Source organism: Ursus arctos, unplaced genomic scaffold, assembly GCF_023065955.2.
Source record: "Ursus arctos isolate Adak ecotype North America unplaced genomic scaffold, UrsArc2.0 scaffold_4, whole genome shotgun sequence".
Lineage (NCBI taxonomy): Eukaryota > Metazoa > Chordata > Mammalia > Carnivora > Ursidae > Ursus > Ursus arctos.
The window spans coordinates 71,737,350-71,751,267 of NW_026623056.1; the positions used below are offsets into that span (position 1 = coordinate 71,737,350).

The window sequence follows — 13,918 nt, forward strand, 5'->3', positions numbered from 1 at the left end:
CTAAATGATAAGAACTTCAGTCCCAGGGTCATCATTTAGTGGAGAGCTGTCCAGGAGGACCACTTGACGAGAAAAATTAGCATTTTACTTATCATGGGAAAGAAAAAAAAATGCTGTGTTAATGCACTGAGACTTCGGAGTTGTTTGTTTCAGTAGCTAATGCCAATTATCCAGTCTAAAAATGTAAGTGGCATTAATCAAAAAAGGAAAAATGAAAATAAAAAAGGACTCAGAAGCAATTCTAGACATAATCGGTGTTAATGTTTATATATACCATATATACTATTTACATTTATATAATACATGGTATGTATACTTTATGAATAATAAAATGCATAACAAATCTTGTCTTCTGCGCAGTCTGTTAAAAATCATTCAACAAGTGATTCCTTTCAGAAAATGTATTTTACACTCTCAAATGTACATGAGATTCTATTTTTATATTACAATTTCCAGCTTTCATCATTTTGATTATATATTGAGCAATTAATAATAAGTCGTTGTTTGTACTAATGTCACTATTAGGATTATCATTCTCTTTGTATTCATTACTCGTCACCTTTTACTTGCCTTTTTGCACATCTGGTTATTTTTTTGAAAACGATAGCACCTTCACAAAGTCTTTCTGCCAACCGGGGCTTTCCCTTTCCTTTATATGAAGATAGGGTAAAGATCTGATCTCAACTTAGAGATTGAAATGGTTTGTCCTTGTAACCATTTAGATAGTTTAAATGTGCAGTCTTCATAAGATACAATCTAGCCCTGGTCCGTCTCTGTTCTTGGACCATGTTCTTAGGATATTTCAGTCTTTGAATTGAGACCCTGTCAGATCAGTCTTTCTTCAGCCCAGAAAACCTGGGAGATTTTGACCTGCAGAAATGTTATGTTTAGCTCTCCAGTTCCCTGATTCCTCCTGCTTCTAAGTCTTTCAGATATGTTGAAAAGAAAATTAACTGTGTTTTGAGGCAGGCTCCATTTCTCTGATGAGACTTGTGCTAAGTATGACAAAAATCATAAGAGTTTTTACTTGGTTTACTTGTAAACAAAACCACCAGCTAGTAGATGGAGATTCAGAATTTGTTCTTTGGGGGAAAACTGGCTGTATTTGGGTATTTCCTTTCCTTTCTTTTTTTAAATGGGTTTGCTTCCTTTTTTTTTTTTTTTTTTTAAGATTTTCTTTATATGTTAGAGAGCAAGCACATGGAGAAAGAGAGAGAGCACGAGCAGGGGGTGGGGAGGGACTCACCCCAAGCAGGAAGCCCAACACGGGGCTCGATCCGATGACCCTGGGATCATGACCTGAGAGGAAGGCAGACACTTAACTGACTGAGCCACCCAGGTGCACCAGTATTTGGGTATTTTCAAGTTTTCTATTCCTTCCATCAGCCCTGTAAAGTTTCAAGAGAATGACAGTTTTACTTACGTCCAATGGAGTTCCTCAGCATGGGGCAAGTCTGACCCAGAGCCAAGCCCCTCCTTGATCCCAGCTTATGATGAACAGATGTCACCAGGAAGAAAATAGTCAGTGATAGGGTATAGTAGGTGATAGCTCACCTAGGAAGAGTTCCCCCATCTCTGAAATTCCAATTCTATTCATTTTTGCTTTCACTGCTCTTAATATCTATGAAATTATGATTTTTGCAATGGACTGAGCTTTTCTAATTGTTACAGTGGAACTGTTAAGGTTGTCATGATCTTCGCAATATGAATTTATGAATTAAATGCATTATGAAGGTCATGTACATGAATTAAATGTATTCTGAAGGTCATAGATATATTAATAGAAGTTATATTACTATAACAGCTTCTGATGTGTCTCATTGCTTCTACTCTTTACATACTCCATGTCAGAGTAAACTCTCCCTGAAAAAGAAGGCATGGTCCTTTAAAATATAAATACATTTGTGGTGCTTTTCCAACCTTTCAAATGGCTTCTGTGTACATTTAAATAAATCCATAGTCTCTCCTAGGGCTTAAAACATTATATGATGTAATTCCAGGCTGACATTCCAACTTTTTAATTTCTAGAAGTTCCAACAGGTATTTTACATCCTTAAAATAGATTCCCATCTTTAGGTTTTCCTATTTTTCCTATTATAACACCTATCACCCATGATTACAATCCTGTAATCCAAACTCTATCCTACCTTTTTACCCTTGCTTAACACACACAGACTATATTTCTTATGTCTGAAAATCCCAAGTGTATTTTCATCTCAATTCTTTATCATTTGCTTATACTTTGCCTCGAACGGTTGAACTGATAACCTAAGTCCTCACCACTTAAGAACCCAATCAAATGCCACTTCCCTGAACACCTTACTTAAATTAGCTCCTTCCCATGATGCTCAACTACACTCTTTTACTTCCTTTATGACACTCAAACCCTATCGGAAATTATATTTTTTATTTGTCCATTCTCTGCAGCATACTTTCAAAATGTAAGGAAGGCTATAATAAACTTTCTTGTACCATTTTCTTTTGCCATTTGTCAAATTATTTTGATAATACATGTTTGAGGTGGATCAACTTTTATATTAAAGTTCATATTACTTTGTCTTTGTCTCATTTTGTTATGTTTTTAGGGAAAGATTTTTTTCCAATTTACATCTATTACAGAGAATGTGCAAGTTCAGTAAAGTATTAAACACAAAGAAAATAACAAAACATTATACTGTTCTTTATTTAAATTCCATGATCTTTAGTATTTAGTGATTAAATATTTTGGGATATTTTTATAAGTAGAGGAAAGTTAAATTTGAATTTCCCATGTCTCAACTTTTTATGCCTAAGAAAATTTTTTACATAATATAGAGAACATTTTCCATATGTACACAGCTCTATCTTTATATATTACATGAGTCAGATTCAAAATACAGTTTACATGAGTGAACCATTCAAATTCAAACCTACACAATGAGGTAATAGTGACTAAAATAAAAATATTTTTGTAGTTTTCAAAGTATTTCAGAAAAAAATAATTCAAATATAGAAATGAGTTGTTTTTTTTAAGTTTTTATTTAAGTTTCAGTTAACATAGAGTGTAATGTTAGTTTCAGGTGTCCAATATAGTGATTCAGCACTTCCATACAACACCTGGTGCTCATCACAAGTGCCCTCCTTAATCCCCATCCCCTATTTCACCCATCCCCACCTACTTCCCTTCTGGTAACCATCAGTTTGTTCTCTATAGTTAGGAGTCTGTTTTTTGGTTTGCCTCCCCCTCTTTTTTATTTTCCCTTTGCTCACTTGTTTTGTTTCTTAAATTCTACATATGAGTGAAATCATATGGCATTTGTCTTTCTCTGATTTATTTTACTTAGCATAATACTCTTTAGCTCCAACCATGTTGTGGCAAATGGCAAGAGTCATTCTGAGTAATGTTCCATTATATATATACATATACATACCACATCTTCTTTATCTATTCATCGGCTGATGGTCAGTTGGGCTGCTTCCATATCTTGGCCATTGTAGATAGTAGGTAGTGCTGCTATAAACATTGGGGTGCATGTATCCTTCTGAATTAGCATTTTTGTATTCTTTGGGTAAATACCTAGTAGTGCAATTGCTAGATCATAGGGTAGTCCTATCTTTAACTTTATGAGGAGTGTCCATACTCTGTTGCACAGTGGTTGCACCACTTCGCATTACCACCAGCAGCGAAAGAGGGTTCCCCTTTCTCCATATTGTTGCCGACACCTATTGTTTCCTGTGTTGTTCATTTTAGCCATTCTGACAGGTGTGAGGTGATATCTCATCATAATTTTTTTTTAATTTTTATTTTGTTATATTAGTCACCATACAGTACATCCCCAGTTTTTGATGCAATGTTCCATGATTCGTTATTTGCATATAACACCCAGTGCACCATGCAATATGTGCCCTCCTTAATACCCGTCACCAGCCTATCCCAATCCCCCACCCCCTCCCCTCTGAAACCCTCAGTTTGTTTCCCAGAGTCCACAGTCTCTCATGGCTCATTCCCCCTTCTGTTTACCCCCCTTTCATTCTTCCCTTCCTTCTCCTACCGATCTTCCTATTTCTTATGTTCCATAAATGAATATTAGCTCTTAGCAGCCCCTTTTATGTGCCAAGTTCTTTATTTATTAACCTTTTTAAGATTTACAACAACTGTATAAGTTGGCGCAATTATTTTTTTAAATTTTTTTTATTATGTTATGTTACTCACCATACAGTACATCCCTGGTTTCCGGTGTAAAGTTCGATGATTCATTAGTTGTGTATAACACCCAGTGCATCATGCTATACATGCCCTCCTTACTACCCATCACCAGTCTATCCCATTCCCCCACCCCCCTCCCCTCTGAAGCCCTCAGTTTCTTTCTCATAGTCCATAGTCTCTTATGCTTCATTCCCCCTTCTGATTACCCCCCCTTTCTTTATCCCTTTCTTCCCCTCCTGATCTTCCTAGTTCTTATGCTCCATAGATGAGAGAAATCATATGATAATTGTCTTTCTCTGCTTGACTTATTTCACTTAGCATTATCTCCTCCAGTGCTGTCCATATTGCAGCAAATGTTGAGAACTCGTTCTTTCTGATAGCTGAGTAATATTCCATTGTATATATGGACCACAACTTCTTAATCCAGTCATCTGTTGAAGGGCATCTCGGTTCCTTCCATGATTTAGCTATTGTGGACAATGCTGCTATGAACATTGGGGTGCATATGGCCCTTCTCCTCACTATGTCTGTCTCTTTGGGGTAAATACCCAGTAGTGCAATGGCTGGATCATAGGGTAGCTCAATTTTTAACTTTTTAAGGGACCGCCACACTGTTTTCCAGAGTGGCTGTACCAACTGGCATTCCCACCAACAATGTAGGAGGGATCCCCTTTCTCCACATCCTCTCCATCAATTGTTGTTTCTTGCCTTGTCAATTTTTGCCATTCTAACTGGCGTAAGGTGGTATCTTAGTGTGGTTTTGATTTGAATTTCCCTGATGGCTAATGGTTTTGAACATTTTTTCATGTGTCTGTTAGCCATTTGTATGTCATCATTGGAAAAGTGTCTGTTCATATCTTCTGCCCATTTTATGATTGTTTATTTGTTTCTCACGTATTGAGTTTGAGAAGTTCTTTGTAGATCTTGGATACCAGTCTTTTGTCTGTAGCATCATTTGCAAATATATTCTCCCATTCCGTGGGCTGCCTCTTAGTTTTTTTGACTGTTTCCTTGGCTGTGCAGAAGTTTTTATCTTGATGAAGTCCCACAAGTTCATTTTATCTTTTGTTTCTCTTGCCTTTGGAGATGTGTCATGAAAAAGGTTGCTTTGGCCGATGTCGTAGAGGTTGCTGCCTATGTTCTCCTCTAGAATTTTGATGGATTCCTGTCTCACAGCGAGGTCTTTCATCCATTTGGAGTTTATCTTTGTGTATGGTGTGAGATAGTGGTCAAGTTTCATTCTTTTGCATGTAGCTGTCCAATTTTCCCAGCACCATTTATTGAAGAGACTGTCTTTTTTCCACTGGATGTTTTCCTGTTTTATCAAAGATTAGTTGCCCAAAGAGCTGAGGGTCCGTTTCTGGGTTATCTATTCTGTTCCATTGGTCTATATGTCTGTTTTTGTGCCAGTGCCATGCTGTCTTTGTGATCACAGCTTTGTAGTACAGCTCGAAATCCGGCATTGTGATGCCCCCAGCTTTGTTTTTTGTTTTCAACAGTTCCTTGGCGATTCGGGGCCTTCTCTGGTTCCATACAAATTTAAGGACTATTTGTTCCAATTCTTTGAAAAATGTCATCGGTATTTTGATCGGGATAGCATTGAAAATGTAGATTGCTCTGGGTAGCATGGACATTTTAACTATGTTAATTCTTCCGATCCATGAGCATGGAATATTTTTCCATCTTTTTGTGTCTTCCTCAATGTCTTTCAAGAGTGATTTATAGTTTCTAGAATATAGGTCCTTTACGTCTCTGGTTAAGTTAATTCCAAGGTAACATATGGTTTTTGGTGCTATTGTAAATGAGATGGATTCCCTAATTTCTCTTTCTTCAGTCTCATTATTCGTGAATAGAAATGCAACTGATTTCTGAGCATTGATTTTGTATCCTGCCACATTACTGAATTGCTCTATAACTTGTAATAGTTTGGGCGTGGATTCTTTTGGGTTTTCCATATAGAGTATCATGTCATCTGCAAAGAGAGACATTTTGACTTCTTCTTTGCCAATTTGGATACATTTTATCCCTTTTTGTTGTCTGATTGCTGTTGCAAGGACTTCTAGCACTATGTTGAATAATAGCGGTGAGAGTGGGCATCCTTGTCGTGTTCCTGATCTTAAGGGAAAGGCTTCCAGCTTTTCCCCATTGAGAATGATATTTGCTGTAGGCTTTTCATAGATGGTTTTTATGAGATTGGGGAATGTACCCTCTATTCCTTCACTCTGAAGGGTTTTAATCAGGAAAGGATGCTGTATTTTGTCAAATGCTTTTTCTGCATCAATTGAGAGGATCATATGGTTCCTGAGTCCTTTTTGTTGATATGATGTATCACGTGGATCGATTTGCGAATGTTGAACCACGCTTGCATCCCAGGGATGAATCCCACTTGGTCATGATGGATAATCCTTTTAATGTACTGTTGGATTCTATTAGCCAGGATTATGAGTGGTATATTTAATATTTTTCCTCACTTTTTTCTTTCTTACTTCACCTCATCATTATGACTTCTAAAAGATTCCTTAATGCAGCAGAAATTTGTTTGTGTTCTGTCAATATGAAAAGTACCTATTACAAAATAAAAAAGGACCTGACTTTACCCCTGCCCAACCATCACTTCTTCTAAATACGAATTTGATGCAGCTGGTGTATCTGCATTAATGACATCTGCTGCTTTCATCATTAAATTCCACCCACTGCTTAATGCCTGGAGCTTCCCAAATATGCGAATTAGCTAAAAGAGTCTCAAATTAAAGAAAAAAATTGAAGCTTTGAAAACATGTATTACCACCTATAATTTTTCATAGTGGGAAAAATCACAGCCCCCACCCATACATGGAATACATCAAATTCCTTAACAGTTGAGGAAATTTAAATCAAAGGAAATTATTGGAGGAAAGTTAAGTCTATGTTGTGTTGTTGGGTCAAATGAATATTAAGAGAATGAAGTAATGAGTGTCATAAATGTGATGTTGAAGGTCTGAAAAGAAGACTCATTTCAAAGTAATTATATATTCAACTATACATAATATTAGATATTTTTAAGTAAGATATATTTAAACTAAATTTAAACATTAAATACAGGTAATATAATTGGATATATATTATATATATATATATATAATGCATATATATGTATATGAAAATGAGTCTTTTTTTTTCTATTTCCCCACCCTACTTCCCCACCTTCGTTTGCATCTGGTGCTGCATTTCCATATTTTTTTAAGGATTTTATTTATTTATTTATTTGACAGAGAGAGAGAGACAGCCAGCAAGAGAGGGAACACAAGCAGGGGGAGTGGGAGAGGAAGAAGCAGGCTCCCAGCAGAGCAGGGAGCCTGATGTGGGGCTTGATCCCAGAGTCCTGAGCTGCTCTGAGCCGAGGCAGACCCCTTAACAACTGAGCTACCCAGGAGCCCCTGAAAATGAGTCTTTAAGCTCTTTAACTTCAGTTTGTGAAGATTACAGAACAAAGAATACACTAGGAGGGATATAAGTAGATAACCATAGACATTAATTATATTGTATGTATATCCTTAGTTTTAAAGCCCCTTTTTACTACACAATGAATATAAATAGGAACTATATCTTCCCCTTCATGCCATTCACTGAAGATATGCTTGTTGATTTTATTTGTCCATTAAGAAAGATATCAAGAGTAGAATTATCCTTGAAACCAAAGTCAAGTTATATATAACTTACAGGAATTGATCATAGACACTTCTTCACTTTTTTTTTAAATGAAATATAATTGACATACAATATATTAGTTTCAGGTGTACAACATAATGATTCCAGATTTGCATATATTGCAAGATGATCACCATAATAAGCTTAGTTAATTTCTATCACCATATGTGGTTGTAAATATATTCTTGTGATGAGAACTTTAAAGATCTACTCTCTCTCTCTCTTTCCCACTTTATAATACAGTTCATATGCATTAGATTAAGAGCCACCTCTATTTAGATGTCAGGGCCTTGGTTTAGGGATTTTCTGCATGAGATTCTTTTGCTATATACTTGGCTAAATCTCTCCTTTGTCCTCATTTACAGATTACTAAGATTCTTTTTGTCCAGTGAGATTATTATCTTCACTTTCAGAATTCATAGGTCCATTTTGTTGAATTGCACATTTCCTCCCCACCACTCTGTCCAGCAGCATCCTTCATAAAGCTACTAATGCTCTCACCGTACTGATTAAGTGGCTCATAGATCCTCCTCATTAAGCATTTGAAACATTCTCCAGAATTTGGAAATGTATTTAGTAAATATATAGTAAGCCAGAGATTATTTTTCAGACTCCAGAAAATGCTAAAATGTTATGTTTCTAACTGTAAATCAATACTTCCAACTATAACTTCCAACATTTCTAGCTGTAAATTAATTTACATTTTCCAACTGTAAATTAAAATTATTAGGTGATAGCTTCATCAGAATGGACCATATATATAATATTTTAAATATATGTATATTTTTTAAAAATATGTTTCATTGTATTAGGACCCAATTTTTGAATGTTATTGAATTTTTACAATTAACTTTTTATCCAAATACTATGCAATTTAAATTGTTGTCTGATACATACAGGCTTCATAGAGTATTAAGACACATATCCTGATTCATCGACCAAAATTTTATTCAGGATCTGAAATCAATGGCAGGCTTAATGCTTTTTAAAATAGATAGCACTGTTTTAATTAAAAATGTCAGCAATGTAATTACTCCTTAAGCAAAAGGCCACAGAGAGGAAAATTGGATGATACTTAAATTGAGCATATGAGAAAATTAATTTGCGTTAAAAAAGTAGCAATTAGACATTTCCATGGCAGCATGAGAGATCACAATTTTGTCTTTTACTCCTTTGCAAAGTAGAATTTTTTGAATTTATTTATTTTAAAGGGAAACTAAGCCAACAGAAGTTTGGAAAATAGCACTAGTTGCAAAATCCAAAAATGCATGCTGTCTCAAAATATTTCTAGGATATTTCATATTGCACTTAACCCTTTCAGTCTTTTCTTCATTCCCAAAATAGATTACTTGAACTAAAATTTTAAATCTGCTTCCAGTCTAAAATGCTGAAGTATTTATACAGTTTTTGTGGTTTCTTCGATGATTGCTAAATGTGTACTGCTTGATATCTGAGGAGACTGATCATTTAGCATTTAGTCAGCAGGAAGAAACAGTTCTTTCCCCTAAATTCTATTGCACTTTGCACACAGAGTCTTCATTCTCAGTATCCTTTTATAATTTATAAAAAAGGAATCTCAAAATAAATAATTGTCTATTTATATACAATCCTGACATAAAAACCTCAAAGAAGACATACTGGACTTACTTGATTGAAGTACTTTTTTTGGTTAATCATAATTGTTGCATTATAGTTTTATAATTACAAGGAAGGTAGGCCCTATCATTTTGATACACTCTGCAATGAGTCTTTAGACTTACTAGGATTAATCTGTCTTTTCTCTCAATGCTTCCTGTTTCTCTTTTCCAATAAAGACTGCTGCCATAACTGATAGATGGATGATGTACATGGCTAGCTAGTAGATTTAAAACATGATACCATCTTACTGACCCTAGGTCATAGTCATGATCACCTTTCCTTACCCTTCACCTGGGCCCAATTTCATACCACAAGGGAGAAAGTAATGGTATCTATTTTCTATTTATTTTTGTTATCAAGGGTTGCTCTTTCTCTCTCTGAAACCTTATTTCATTCCGTTGCTTCTAGAGAAAAGTAAGACTACACCACGTAAGCTAAAATGTTCATGTGCCGGTTGTGCCAAATTTACTAAAGATATGTACAGAATTTTGTTATACAACATTAAAATAATGAAAGAAAACTTTTCTCCATAATATGAAATATCCATACACATTTAATGGGATCTGATTAAAGCCATTTTATTCTTACTGTAGAAAGGCAAAGTTTAAGTGTCACTAATAATTTAGGTATTGTTTTCTTATTTCCATACTTCAATACGCTTCTTGGTTTTAGCGTTTCTTAATTTTCTACTCTTTTGAATTAGCCTAACCTCATCGAAATCTCATTTTTCTTCTAAAAAAACTTTCCATTTTTTCTAAGTATTTATAAGATATTATTTTAAAATTCACTTTTTCTTATGATAGGTGTCTTCAGAGATATTTCTTTTTTCAGGTTTCTATTTAAATACCAGTTAATTAACATATAGTGTAATATTAGTTTCAAGCATAGAATTTAGTGATTCATTATTTACATACAACACCCGGTGCTCATCACAAGTGCCCTTGTTAATTTCCATCACCCATTTAACACAGCCCTTCACCCACCTTCCCTTCAGCAATCCTCAGTTTGCTCTCTATAGTTGAGTCTGTTTTCTCATTTGCCTGTCTCTTTTTTTTCACCTATGTTCATCTGCTTTGTTTCTTAAATTCAATATATGAGTGAAATCATGGTATTTGTCTTTCTTTGACTTATTTCACTTAGCATAATACTCTCTAGCTCTAACCATGTTGTTGCAAATGGCAAGATTTCATTCTTTTTTATGGTTGAGTAATATTCCATTATATATGCCACATCTTTTTTATCTATTCCTCAGATATTATTGAACTGAAGTGTCTCCTCTTGGAATCAAATGGATCAAAATTTAAGGGGACAAGAGTGATAATATGATGATGCCTTGCTAATATAAGAGTATCGTTATACTATATTTCCTTTCTATGGCAACCCTGTTCATGGATTTTCCAGGTGGCATTCATCTCATCCATCAGTGATTAAATCTTAAAGAAAATGCAAACATTAATTTTTCCCCCAATTTTTCAGTGTTGCTTATCATTTGAGCTAGAAATTTCTTTAAATTTCAATTCTTTAAGTTATTTACTTTTAAAAACATAACTTAATTCCCTTGATTTTTTTTTTCATGAAAGAGAAATACTGATGTACTGAAATTTTGTATGTTTTTTCTTGTCTGTCTGTCTTGGATTAGGTCAAATGTGAATGTCTGAAGAATCTCTCAGTGGAGCCATATATGCCTGCAACTGATAAAAGTGGTATAAACTGAAGTTCAGAATTGATAATTGTAAGAATATACAGGAGAAATGAAAATAAAGCAATTGGGAGTGGATGTGTAGTGTGGTCATAGGGAACTTGATAACAGGACTCACCAGTAAGAGGATAGTCAGAGAAAGATGATTCAGTGAAGACATTTGAAAAAGAATGGCCAGAAAAATTGGAGTAAAACCTTGATGCCTTGGAGTCATGAAGAGAAAGAGGACAGCATCACAATGTAGAAAGACATGCCAATGATATAAAATGCTTCAGAGAGATTAAATAATAATTAAAATGTATCCATTTGATTGAGCAATCAGTAGGTTTATGGGGGTCACATTTATGAGTCATTCAAAGGAATGGTAAAAATGGATGCTTAAATGGAGTAAGTGAAGAAAGCTGGTGAGGTGATGAACTGATTATATAGTTTGGATAACCTCCACTGGCAAACTAAATGTAGGCAAAGAAATAGCAAAGTATAGGAGGAAGGAGGGATATACTCTTGGGGTTTTTTTTCAGCCTTTCAGCCTCATGGCATTTATATTTTATCTATTCAGGAGGAAGCATGATCCCTGACAGAAAAAGTAGGCGGTAAGATCATTGTGTGAGATGAGTAGGTCAAAATTTTGACACAGTTACCATCAGTAAAATTACGACCTAAAATCAATTACACAGAACTGAAACTGACCATGAAAAAGTATAAAAGAAGTAAGGTACAAGACTCATGTCTGGATTCTGACCTGACACATTTCCCTGTGTCAAAATACTTGCATACTAAATTTTACAACTCTAAATAAAATGCAAATAGCACCACTCAGCTGTGCCCAAGCCTCCTCAGTAGTAGTGCCTGTGTTCTGGTGGTGGCCATAGCCCAAAGCCATACTGGGGTTGTATCATTTTAGTATTCCCTCAGGAAGGAGGCAGTGTGTATGACTGACTATGGTCTCAACATTTGCACTTGGTACTGGATGAACAATATAGTGACATAAAAGCCTGGAGTTCTTTCACTACAGAAGACCAGATATTTATTACAACTCAGAGTGGTCATGTATGTCTTAAAGAATGGTTGTAGCAGGCTAGAGGGATATCAGTGGGGGACAGGCAACGAAGACTATGAGACTTGAAGCACAAGGATTCACCCTGTCATTGCTGGCATAAAAACAGAAGCAGCCACATTACGTGGAACATAGGTAGCCTCTAGAAATTGTAGAGACAGCCAGCTTTGTTTGCTTATATTTACAACGGCCAATTAGTGACTATTTTAGAAGCTCTTTATGTCTTAGTAAGTGATTTTTTTTTTCATCTTTCTTAACAAAAGACTAAATCTTCACAGGAAAATTGGGTGATTGTTAAGCTGCCTGGGATCTACAATTATTGTCATTCATGCTTCAAAGAAAGAGAGGATGAGAGGATAGAAACTTTTAAAACATGTCTCACAAGTTAGTTGATCTGGGTTTGGTGGATTTTTTTTTTTTTTTGAAGTATTTGTGATCACTGTGTCTTTAATATTAATCTTTGTGGTAGTATCTTGCTCTAGAAGTACAGACGCTTATATAACAATATGCTTACTCTGTAATTGGAGCATTTTCAGCATCCCATTTTAAAGGTCTGGGTATTGTTATTAAATACCTTTTTGTGGGAGTCTGTACTGGATATCCCTTGGCTTGGATTCTTCTGTTTAGCTTTATAGTCTTTGTAAGCACGGAGATTAATTATGTCTAAATAGGGCCCTGGATATATTCAACACTTCTATAGTGATTCTATTATATTAGGTATTCTTTACAATTTCAGTTTTAATTAGTTTAGCTCTTCTTTTTAAGGAGTGACAAGATGTGCCTATCGATGGTACTATGAGTGTTTATGTCACCATTATCGCACCATTAGTGGAAAAACACTAATATTCTTGTGCCTTTAAAGAATGTCAGGTTTGTCTATCAAGTCAGCCCATGTGTTTTAAAAAACATGAAAAATGTAATGAATGATGATCTCTCTAATACGTATGCCATTTTTCATAATAATGAAGAAAACTTAACTGGGCAACTGAATAGCAAACTGGAAAAAATCCCCTCAAGAAATGGAAATCTGATGACTTTATGAGAAAAAATATTTAAAAGGCTAATCTGTAATTCTGCTACTAAATGAATTTGAATATCAAATGTGACTGAAAAAGGATTTTCCTTGTGTTAAGCAGAATTTTAAGATATCCCTCATGACCTTACCTCCAGGTGTTAGTCTCATGATTATGTCATGTTACATAGAAAAAGATGTTACAGATGTAGGTAAGATTACTAAGGAGTTGGCCATAAAACAGAGAAATTATTCAGGTGGTGCTAATCTAATCACATGACCCCTTTGAAAGCAGAAAGTTTTCTCACTGTTGGCAGAAGATGAAGTCAGAGAGATTTGAAATACAAGGATTTACCATGCCGTTGCTGTCTTGAAAATGGAGAGAGCATACAAAAAGAAATGCAGGTGACATTTAGAAACCAAAAGCAGATCCTGGCTGACAGCCAGACATGGAACAGGGACTTCAGTCTTAAAATGACAAGAAACTGAATTCAGCCAACAACCCAAGTAAGATTGAAAGAGAGTTCTTCCCCAGAACTCAGCATCTTGACTCAACGTTTTAACTTTGTCTTTGGATATAACTAAGCAGAGACACAGCTGAACCTGTCGATACTTCTCATCAACAAAAACCGTGAGATA

The 13,918-nt window shown here is 35.2% G+C and overlaps 1 pseudogene; it reads left to right on the top strand.

The window, feature by feature from the left end:
• Positions 1 to 13,309, top strand: part of LOC113256966 (magnesium transporter NIPA2-like) — a 70,946-nt pseudogene extending 57,637 nt beyond the window's left edge.
• The last annotated feature ends 609 nt before the right edge of the window (positions 13,310 to 13,918 follow it).